This window comes from Leptodactylus fuscus, chromosome 3 (genome assembly GCF_031893055.1).
Source record: "Leptodactylus fuscus isolate aLepFus1 chromosome 3, aLepFus1.hap2, whole genome shotgun sequence".
Classification (NCBI taxonomy): domain Eukaryota; kingdom Metazoa; phylum Chordata; class Amphibia; order Anura; family Leptodactylidae; genus Leptodactylus; species Leptodactylus fuscus.
The window spans coordinates 182,752,552-182,764,609 of NC_134267.1; the positions used below are offsets into that span (position 1 = coordinate 182,752,552).

At 46.6% G+C, this 12,058-nt stretch overlaps 1 protein-coding gene across 1 annotated transcript in view; it reads right to left on the bottom strand.

Annotated features, from left to right (window-relative positions):
• The window catches only part of LOC142196760 (glutathione hydrolase-like YwrD proenzyme), a 65,697-nt gene extending 61,007 nt beyond the window's left edge, over positions 1–4,690 (bottom strand). Inside the window, exon 1 of the mRNA XM_075266733.1 lies at positions 4,638–4,690. The gene's annotated coding sequence lies outside the window, so the exon portion shown is untranslated. The remainder of the gene's footprint in view (positions 1–4,637) is intronic.
• Positions 4,691–12,058: the final 7,368 nt, after the last annotated feature.

Genomic DNA, 12,058 nt, shown 5'->3' on the forward strand with positions numbered 1-12,058 from the left:
TGCGCATTAATTTCTGGAAATGAAATTAATGCAAAATTCAAAGTTTAAAAATGCTCGCTACCCCACTTGATGTGTACTTCCAAAAGTGGGGTTATGTGTTCGAAGGTTCTACTTTACTGCCAATTCAGGGACTTTGCAAAAATGGCATGACATCCAAAAACCAAAACAGTGCTTCTTCCCTTCTGTGCCCAAACAGCCATTTCTACCCACACGTGATATTAAGTACATTATCCTGGGTACACCAGTATCATACATGTGGGCATAAACTGCAGCTTGGGCACACAGGAGGATGCAGATAAGAAGGAGCACTATGCTTTTGGGCAGCTGATTTAGAGTGTTGGTTTTTGGACACATCTCACATTTGTAGACTTTAAAATTTCCGCTACAAAATGGGGTCACTTGTTGCAGAATTCCAACTTATTGGCACGTCCAGGCCTCTGCAAAAACAACACTGGTCCAGGAAATCCCTGGTGATGTCAAAATCACTTTAAGTTAAATCGTCTCAAAGTTATTACTACATAAAGTGATACGTTAGATTTTAAAAGTGAGGCCTGGTCATGAAGGTACTTTTAGGCTCGGTCTTGAAGAGGTTAATGTTATTTTTTTTTTTTATCTTAAATTGTTGCATCTATTGGAATAGGCAAAAATAAACACCACAAACCAGAAAAAAAAATGACACTCCTAGATGATGCCACCCACATTGGTCAGTAATGGAATGTGAGAATACAACAATTCATAACTCCATCCAGCCCTCACTAAAGATTAGATACATTAGATTTGGCAGAATCCAGTTGTCCTACATTTTTTGGTCAGAAGGTGTGACTATGTTGTATTTGTGTATCACATGCTAGAAGACATTTATTTTACGGCAGACAAATCTAATGGAGAGTCACAACAATAAATTCATATCCGTTTCTGGGGCAACAACCAATACAGTCACCTTTACATTTCTTACAGGGGTTGCACTTTCAATTCTTTAAGGCCGCCTCAGGTTCTGGACCAAAATACGGGTAGCTGCGAGTGGATGCCGGCATTTTTTTATTTTAATTTTTGACTCCCTGCCTTCCAAATCCCTTAACTTTGTTAGGGCTAGTTCACACGGAGTTAACGTGCGCACATTCTGGCACGTATACACGAGTCAGAATGTGAGCGCTCAAAACAGATCCCATTCATTTCAATGTGTCAGGTTACGGACGCTACACATTGAAATCAATAGGAGGCTTTTAGCCTTCACATGGAGTAACACTCCACGCATTTTGCCACAAATTACACTTGTAAAAATACACGTTTAAAATGTGGTAAGCCATTGAGTTCAATGGCTTTTTTTTTTGGAATAACGTGCGTAATTTTGCTGGCGCAAAATTATGCGCATTATACGCCCGTAAGCCGACACATTGAAATGAATGTGATCTGTTTTGAGCGCTCACATTCTTACACATGTATACGTGCCAGAATGCGCGCGCATTAACTCCGTGTGAACTAGCCCTTATTTTTCCTTTCAGAGAGCCATATAAGAGCTTAGTGTTTGCGGGACAAATTGTATTTCATAATGCTAACATTTAATATCCTGTATGATGTACTAGGAAGCTGGAAAGAAAAATCGGAATGTGGGGAATTGGAGAAAAACTAGGATTGTGGGACTTTCTTAAAGGGGCTCTATCAGCAAAATTATGCTAATAGAGCCCCACATATGCGTGAATAGCCTTTAAAGAGGCTATTCAGGCACCGTAAATGTTATATTAAATCCCGGTTCCGTTTTTAAATAAAAGCATTAAAACATATATGCAAATCTTACCGAACGTGCACCATGGGCGGGGATAAACGATGCGACGTCAGCTTCGGGCATGCCTACCTCTTCTGTCTTCTTGTAGTAACGCCCTTTGGTTCCGTGTCTTCCAGCTTCTTCTCTTCAAATCCTGCGCCTGCGTAGTAGTGCTTCCCTCCGGAGAGCTACTGCGCAGGCTCACTCGCCATTTTACTTAATGGCAGTTCGCGAGTGAGCCTGCGCAGTAGCGCTCAGGAGGGAAGCGCTACTACGCAGGCATGGGATTTGAAGAGAAGAAGCCGGAAGAAGACACCAGAGGGCGTTACTACAAGAAGACAGAAGAGGCAGGCGTGCCCGAAGCTGACGTCACATTGTGCATCCCTGCCCATGGTGCACGTTCGGTGAGATTTAAGGGCTTTGTTCTCACAGTATCCACTATGCAGTCAAAATAAAATACCACTTGCATTCTATGGGTCAGTACGATTGTGTCGATACCAAATTTATAATGTTTTAATACCTTTAAAAAAAAATTCCAAAAGGTGTCTTTTTTGCAGGGCCAGATGTACTTTTTAGTTATACCGTTGTGGGAAACGTCTGATGTTTTGATCGCATTTTATTGAAATTTTTATGGGAAGCAAAATGGCGAAAAAAAACAGCGCTTTTTCTCTTTTTGGGATTTTTCCCCCCACTATTCTCCATATGGGAAAAATATTCAAATGTTTGTAAACCGGGCTTTTTCACACATGGGGATTCATAATTTGTTTATGTTTCTCTTTGTTTATGCTTGATTTGACTTTTTAGGCTAAGGCTCCATGGGTCGTCCCACAGCAACAAAGCGCTATGGGAAAAACAGCAGCTGGAACACATCGCCATTCTTCCTGCAATGCTTTAAACAGAAAGTTTGCAGAGTTTTCCAATATCTATAAGGAAACCCTTGGTTTCTGAAGATATAATAGAATCCCATCCACTTAACACTTAGTGACCTTAAGATTTATTTTTATTGTTTTAATATTTTTCAAACTTTTTTTTTTTATTTCTTACTAACCTATAATCTTTTGATTGCAGGTCCCATAGACTGCGATACAATTGTATCGCAGTCTTTGGGACACTTACTTACTTACTATTGAGGCTGGTCATAGTTACATAGTAGATGAGGTTGGATAAAGACATCAGTCCATCAAATCCAACCTATAACCCTACAATCCCTACAGTGTTGATCCAGGGGAAGGCATGAGGCTCATGCCAATTGCGCCATTTCAGGGAAAAAAATTCCTTCCCGGCTCCAATCTGGCAGTCAGTATAAAAACCTGGATCAACATGTCCTTAAAATCTAGAGTCCATAACCTGTTATATTTTTCTCTTCAATAAAGGCATCCAGGCCTTCTTTGAACTTGTTTAGGGCTCGTTTACATCCGTGCCCGGTCTCCGTTCATGCAGGTTTCCGTTTCCTGCACAAAACAGGGCAGGAGACAGAAACCTGCAGGAGACAGAAACCTGCAGGACTCTTTCAAACCCATTCATTTGAATGGGTTTGAAAGATGTCTGGCCGTGAGCGCCGGTGAGCGTTTTATGCTCTCCGCGGCAAAACTGTTTTTTTTTTTAAAAACGGACACAGAGTCGGACATGCATTACTCTGTGTCCGGTTTTAAAAAACTGGTTTCGCGGCGGAGAGCATAAAACGCTCACCGGCGCACACGGCCGAACCCGGTCTGACAGCTTTCAGTCTTCTGCATTCAGAAGATGGAAAGCTCAGAACGGACTCCGGGCGCAAGTGTGAACCCAGTGTTAATGGTCATACACAAGCCATAATAGTAATAGGTAGGCCTAAGAGCCGCCATAAGGCTTCCAGCTGCCGTAGGAACAGGATAGCTCCTGCAATCTAGCATCAGCACTGGATCTCCGATGTACATTACAACGGAGACTCTGCAGCAGAGAGGCCGCAATCGTTAAAGACCTGACATCCACTGTAACAGTACGGCAGATGTCGGGAAGTGGTTAAAAAGGGCCAAAAACGGCACAAATGCCCTCCAGTACTTGGGCTGTGTAAAAGAGCCGTCAGGTTGGACTGCATTAAAACGAGGCAATTGTGCCATTTTTTAGCTATAAAGAGGCAACTGAGGCTTTTTTTTTTTTTAAACCAAAAAGGGGCAAAGTGCACATATCTTATAAAGGAGCATCTAATCTAACTAATGTGCACAACATTTAACAAAGAGGTGAAAAATATGGCCAAAAAAGGGCCAAATGGCTTTCAATGGTAGAGTTGTAAAATGGTAAAGTAAAAACGCAGCCATGTTTCTGATCCGCCATGAAGTAGAGCCTGCTTGGACAGCTCAGATCACGGACATCACTCAGCTGTGACTACTGGTTGTGTTTGTATTGTAATGTCACATATATATTGGCTGCCATGTAGAAACCGTATCTGCTGCCGCAGGGTGACTGCTATGTGTCCTCCTCAGCCTGGGAAGCTCACATGGCAATTCCAATAGCAGCTGTAATGGCAGCCATATAGTTTGCTAGGCATTCTAAATACACAGAAAACTTCACTCCAGAAAGCATTTTATTAACAAATGAGCAGCAGCTTTTGACAAGACGCTATTATATACAGGACAAGGCTCGGGTTTTCAGTGCATTAGAACATCTCCACAGTGAACCGGCCCAGCTGCAGCACAGCACAGTGTTCTAACATGGCCGCGGCCTCATCACACAGATCCCGCACTGTGTGACGTCACCAGCCCGCCGCTCTCTGCCCAGCAGCGCGCCAGCTTTCTAACGGGACGGTTGTTAGGTCTGCTATTATAGGAGTAGCGCCCCCTCCAGGAACGCTAGATACATACGCTATATACAGAATTCAGGGGTACAATGAGCCACTTACCGGAGTGCCAGAGTGGAGCTCTCACGTACTGTACTGTGCACTTTGGTACTGACTCCGAAGTCTGCATGAAGTAGTAAATGCATTGTAAATGGTTAACCCTGAAGACGCTGCTGTGTGTGGAGAGATGTCCCAGCCATTCTGGTGAGCTCTGAGGACGTGGTGTGACATCACATAGATGTCCTCCACCATCTCAGGGCCAATGCAGACTCCATCTCTAAGGCTGGGCTCAGACAGGTTTTTTTTTTTTTTCCCCAAAATACATGTCAGAAAAATTGACACTTGTTTTGCCTATGGAAACCACAGCATAATACCTGAGCTGCTTTCTGTTGTAGTTCTTGTCTGATTTCACACACTGATAAGTCTCTTTATAATGAGTTGATCAGAATGTGGCAAAATTCTGCAGTGTCAATAGAGAATCCTATGCTGAAGCCGCACTGATATGGGGCAGCAGGATGCTTCTATCCCTTTGTTCACATCTGTATTGGTATTCCGTCCGGGGAGACCCCCCTGAAAGGGAATACCAAACACATTTGCATGCAGAGATCTTGCGGCAAGCACACGGACCCACATTATAGCAAATGTGAACAAAGGGTATCAGCACAGTGCTGATAAAAAAAAGTGTTAGTCACTGCCAATTATTGATAGCAGAAAACACCTCAAAATAAGCTCCAAGGCTGGGGCCCACGTGGCAGACTGTTTTACAATCACTGCAAAGTGGATGGGATTAATTGCAGAAAAATATGCACAGTGAAAACACTCCAATTTCCAAAATTGTTGCAGTAGTGGAAATCGCAGCACGTCAATTATATCTGCGGAAATGCTGGCGATTTCCTTATAGGTATAAAGGAAGTTGAAAGTCTGCAGAGGTTTCCTGTGAAAAGTGCAGTGGAAAAAACTGCAATGCATTGCAAAAAACTGCAATGCATTGCTGCCACAGTTTTTCCCCACAGCACTTTACTTTTTGCCAGAAATAGCCGAATAAGCATATCCAACCAAGTGCTTCATTGGAACTGGGGTGCAAAACACCTTGGTTCTCAGGAGTGCTGGGGATCCTAATCAGCAAGTCACCCCTATCTTTGTTCTAACTGGAATACCCCTTAATTCCTCATAAAATCTTGCTTCCTCTGTATGTAAGGGCCTCTTCAGATGGAGTTTACGCTCCGTGTATTCTGTACATTTTACACGTGTAAAAATACCCTCAAAGGGGCCCTCAAAGTGCATTCAACTCAGCAGTAGAAACGTTCAGCTGAAACTTAGCCTCTAATGATCACATTAGGCTAACACTGAATTAGAATGCACCATAAGGGTAAATTCAGACAGAGTTCTTTGGACCTGAAGCAGAGGCCACCTCAGGTTACGGTCTAAAAGATGAGTCGCTGCGACCAAAAGCCGGTGCACTGCATCGGCATCCAGCTGTGCACTCCGCTCTGGATTAGGCTCAATGATTGGGCCTAGTCCGGAGGAGCAAGTGTCTTCAGGCCGAATCGCGAAGCGAAACAGCCTGAAGAATGAGCACCTCGCTTATTTTTCCGGGAGCCGGCACAAGCAATTCATTGCAAAAAAAATCTTAATTTCTTTTGCATAGAGTAGCCTGCAAAAGAAAATCATTGCAGACAGGCTGGAGAGCCTTTACAAGCTTGCTCCGGGTACTTGTGATCACCGGCAAAGTTAAAGGTATTCTACCATTAAAAAAAACTTTTTTTTCCTAGGTATCACGTCGGAATAGCCTTTAGAAAGGCTATTTGTCTCCTACCTTTGGAAGTGCTTTTCGCCACGCCGTTCATTCGAAATACTGGTTTGTACCGGTATGCTAATTAGTTCTCTCGCAGCGATGGGGGCATCCCCCAGCGCAGGAGATGCGATGGGGGCGTCCCCATTGCTGCTCGAAAACCAACTCCAGCGCCGCCTCTGTCTTCTTCTGCATCCTCCCCTTCCTTCTTCGGCTTGACGTCGGACGCCTGCGCAGTACGCTCTGTTCGGCGAACTTGCGGTGTCGGCACTATGGCCGCGGGCATGCGCAGTACATTTGGCAAAGTTCGCCGAACAGAGCGTACTGCGCAGGCGTCCGACGTCAAGCCGAAGAAGGAAGGGGAGGATGCAGAAGAAGACAGAGGCCGCGCTGGAGTCGGTTTTCGAGCAGCAATGGGGACGCCCCCATCGCATCTCCTGCGCTGGGGGACGCCCCCATCGCTGCGAGAGAACTAATTAGCATACCGGTATTTCGAACGGTGTGTCGGAGATCACTTCCAAAGGTAGGAGACAAATAGCCTTTCTAAAGGCTATTCCGATGTGTTACCTAGAAAAAGTTTTTTAATTGTAGAATCCCTTTAATACCCGTGATCGGTGGCATTAGCGCATGGTGGCTGCTGTATAAAACACCGTAGTTAAACACCCGGCATCCGCCGTAATAATACAGCGGATGTCGGGAAGGGGTTAAAGATAAGGGGGCTAGTATTTATAAATGAGGAACTATTATGCATAAGGAACACTATTAAAAGAGAAAAATTATTATATATAAGGAGGGCAGTTATAAGGGGGAGACTGTTATATATAAGGGGCTATTATGTATAAGGAGGAGTCATGTATAAACAAGGGACTGTTATTTATAAGGGGAGACTATTGTATATAAGGTGGATATTATAGGAGAGGAAGTATTATATATAAGGTGTATTGTTATAAGGGGAGACTGTAAGATGTGTTCACACGGAAGAATTTCAGGAAAATTCCTCTTCAAAATGGACTCCAAATTCTGCTATAAAACCAGCCTCATTCAGTTTGATGGGAGCCAGATGCAAATTTTCCCTCAAGTTGATTTTTTCAGCTAGCATCATGCTCAATCTCCAAGAAGATTCCGCCTGATAACTCCCATTGAAGTGAATGGGAGGCAGAAAAATACCACCTGGCATATGTGGAATTTGACGCAGAATTTGGAGGAATTCCTGAAGCTGAATTTTTCCTTGCTGTGAAAAATTCCTGTAGCTGAATTTTCAGCTTGGAAGATACTCTGAAAACTGCCCATAAGGGCCGCCATATTTTCCACTGCAGGGCATCGGCATTCCATTGCATCAGGTCACTGCAGTTTAAGGGCCCGTTACCACGATGTAATGCGGTGCTCATTCTGACACGTAAACACTTGTCAGGGTGAGCGCTTCAAAACAGAATCCCATTGACTTCGATGGGTGCTGTCTTACATGTGCTACATATTGAAATCAATGGGAGGCTTTTTAATCCATTGATTTCAATGTGTTGCGCGTGTTAAACGGAACCCATTGAAGTCAATGGGATTTTTTGTTTACGTGTCAGAACGAACGCCGCATTACATCGTGGGAACAGGCTCTAACTGTTTAACTGCAAAAAGTTTAATTGTTATGATTCATTCTTGGCAACCCAGTTAACTTGCTTCTCTCCATCTTTTATTAAACCACAACATTGTACATGAGTGAAGATTTTGACTGGCATAGAGTAACACCATCAAAGCTCCGTCTCCTCCTGATCTTTGTCTACCATTCTACCCATGCTCTGTGATTTGCAATAATCAAAAGACTAACATCGTCCTTAATCCAAACGTCTCATCTCACACCTGTCTCCAAAACGTTTCTAGCGCTGCAATGGTTCTCTAGAATGCACAACTCCCGACAATCACTTTAGTTCTCAACATCTATCATTTCAAGTTTAATCTTAACACATGTTTTTAGGAGGGCCTGTCATGTTCCCTGATGTAACGTTCTCTGTTTGCTTTACTAATAGAGATGAGCGAACACTAAAATGTTTGAGGTTCGAAATTCGAATCGAACAGCCGCTCACTGTTCGTGTGTTCGAACCCCATTATAGTCTATGGGGAACATATACTCGTTAAGGGGGAAACCCAAATCCGTGTCTGGAGGGTCACCAAGTCCACTATGACACCACAGGAAATGATGCCAACACCTCTGGAATGACACTGGGACAGCAGGGGAAGCATGTCTGGGGGCATCTAACACACCAAAGACCCTCTATTACCCCAACATCACAGCCTAACAACTACACACTTTACACACTCAATACCACCTCTCTGACAGTAGGAAAACACCTTGAAACATGTGTATTTGGCACTTGCAGTGAGGAGAGCTTGTCACCAGCAGTGAATTTGGCCCTTGTAGTAAGTTGAGGTTGGCACCAACATTTGTTTTGAAAATCAGGGTGGATTGAGCCTCTAACCAGCAGAGTTGGGGCAAATTCATGGTGGAGGGAGCCTCTAAAAACCCCAGTTTGGACCAATTCATGGTGGAGGGAGCCTCTAAAAACCCCAGTTTGGACCAATTCATGGTGGAGGGAGCCTCTAAAAACCCCAGTTTGGACCAATTCATGGTGGAGGGAGCCTCTAACCAGCCCAGTTTGGACCAATTCATGGTGGAGGGAGCCTCTAACCAGCAGAGTTGGGGGAAATCAGGGTGGAGGGAGCCTAGTATTAGCAGAATTGTGCAACGCTTATGGTGGATGAGTATGAGGATGCGGAGGAATTGGAGAGGTTGAGTACAGACATGGAGTTTCATGTTGGGGTGCTTTACACAGGTGGGCACAAAAATGAAGGCTCTATCCAGTGGTGGTTCATTTTTATCAAAGTGAGCTGGTCGGCACTCTCAGCTGACAGACGGGTGCGCTTGTCAGTGATGATGCCACCGGCTGCACTGAACACCCTCTCAGATAGGACGCTGGCGGCAGGACAGGACAGCACCTCCAAGGCATATAGGGCAAGTTCAAGCCACAGGTCCAACTTCGACACCCAATACGTGTAGGGCGCAGAGGGGTCGGAGAGGACAGGGCTGTGGTCGGAAAGGTATTCCCGCAACATGCACCTATACTTCTCACGCCTGGTGACACTAGGACCCTCCGTGGCGGCACTTTGGCGAGGGGGTGCCATCAAGGTGTCCCAGACCTTAGACAGTGTGCCCCTCGTTTGTGTGGACCGGTGAGAACTTGGTTGCCTACTGGAGGAACTGCCCTCCCTGCCGCCAACGTCACATGCTGGAAACATCTCCATCATATTCTGCACCAATTGCTTGTGGCAAGCATTGATGCGATTGGCCCTCCCCTCTACCGGAATAAAAGAGGAGATGTTTTTATACCGGGGGTCAAGGATAGCAAAGATCCAGTACTGGTTGTCCTCCATGATTTTGACAATACGCTTGTCGGTTGTAAAGCACCACAACATGAACTCAGCCATGTCTGCCACAGTGTTAGTTGGCATGACTCCTCTGGCCCCACCGGAAAGTTCAATCTCCATTTCCTCCTCATCCTCCATGTCTACCCATCCGCGCTGCAACAATGGGACGATTCGAAGTTGCCCGGAAGCCTCCTGTATCACCATCACATCATCGGACAACTCTTCTTCCTCCTCCCCCTCCTCCTCCATTAAACGCGATGAAGCGGACAGATGTGTGGACCTACTCTCCAGCTGTGATGGATCGGATGCTATCCCTGACTCCTCTGTGTGATCTGAGTTATCCCTGATGTCAATCAGGGATTCTCTCAGAACACACAAGAGCGGGATTGTAAAGCTCACCATCGCATCCTCAGAGCTCACCCTCCTTGTGCACTCCTCAAACACCCGTAGGATGTCACAAAGGTCTCTCATCCATGGCCACTCATGGATGAGAAACTGAGGCAGCTGACTTTGTGGCACCCTAGGGTTTTGTAGCTGGTATTCCATCAAAGGTCTCTGCTGCTCAACCACTATTCAACATCTGAAACGTTGAGTTCCAGCGTGTGGGGACGTCGCACAAAAGCCGGTGTTGTGGCACATGCAGGCGTTGCTGGAGAGATTTTAAGCTAGCAGCGGCTACTGTCGACTTGCGAAAGTGGGCGCACATGCGCCGCACTTTCACCAGTAGCTCTGGAACATTGGGGTAGCTCTTTAGGAAACGTTGCACCACTAGGTTGAAGACGTGGGCCAGGCATGGAACATGTTGGAGTCCGGCAAGCTCCAGAGCTGCTACCAGGTTCCGGCCGTTATCACAAACGACCATGCCTGGGCCCAGGTGCAGCGGCTCAAACCATATTGCCGTCTCATCGAGGAGGGCATCCCTCACCTCGGAGGCAGTGTGCTGTCTGTCCCCCAAGCTGATCAGCTTCAGCACGGCCTGCTGACGTCTACCAACGCCAGTGCTTCAACGTTTCCAACTCGTAGCTGGTGTCAATCTAACAGCGGAGGAGGAGGAGGCGGGGGTGTTCTTCTCGTGTCCCTGCCAGGAATGTTAGGCGGGGAGACGAGGTACACCGGGCCAGTTTGGGAAGCAGTCCCAGCCTCAACTACATTCACCCAGTGTGCCGTCAGTGAAATGTAGCGTCCCTGTCCGCATGCACTTGTCCACGCGTCGATGGTCAAGTGGACCTTTGTGCAAAGCGCGGAACTAAGGGCCCGCCTGATGTTGAGTGACACGTGCTGGTGCAAGGCGGGGACGGCACACCGGGAGAAGTCGTGACGGCTAGGGACGGCATAGCATGGTGCCGCAGTTGCCATCAGGTCCAGGAAGGCGGGAGTTTCAACAAGCCGGAACGCCAACATCTCCTGGGCCAGCAGTTTAGCGATGTTGGCGTTCAAGGCTTGCGCGTGTGGGTGGTTAACAGTGTATTTCTGCCGCCGCTCCAATGTCTGAGAGATGGTGGGTTGTTGTAAAGAAGCACCTGATGGTGCCTTTGATGGTGCAGGAGAAGGAGATAAGACAGGAACAGGGGAGGATGAGGAAGAAGTCAACAAAGTGGCGGAGGCAGATGAAGTGGTGTCCTGGCTCGTCCTCTGGAGTGCATCGCCAGCACAGTCAGCAGTGGCAGTGGCAGAGGCAGTGGCAGAGGCGTGAACGGCAGGCGGCCTTTGTCCTGCCATTGCTGCCTGCCACTGATTCCAGTGCTTGGATTCCAAATGACGGCGCATTGAAGTGGTGGACAGGTTGCTCTTCTCAGAGCCCCTAATCAATTTCGAGAGGCAAATTGTGCAGACAACACTATATCTGTCCTCGGCGCATTCCTTGAAAAAACTCCACACCTTCAAGAAACGTGCCCTCGAGGTGGGAGTTTTTCGGGGCTGGGTACGAACTGGAACATCTTGGGAGATTCCGGGTGTGGCCTGGCTTCGCCTAAGCTGCTGACCTCTGCCTCTAGCTACCCTTTTTGGTGCTGCACCTGCCTCAACATCCACACTACTTTCCCCGCTTGACATCCCCCCTGTCCAGGTCGGGTCAGTGTCCTCATCATCCACCACTTCCTCTTCCAACTCCTGTCTCATCTCCTCCTCCCGCACAATGTGCAGGTCAACTGGATGCCCTGACGGCAACTGCGTCACATCATCGTCGATGAGGGTGGGTTGCTGGTCATCCACCACCAAATCGAACGGAGATGGAGGAGACTCTAGTGTTTGAGCATCTGGACACAGATGCTCCTCTGTT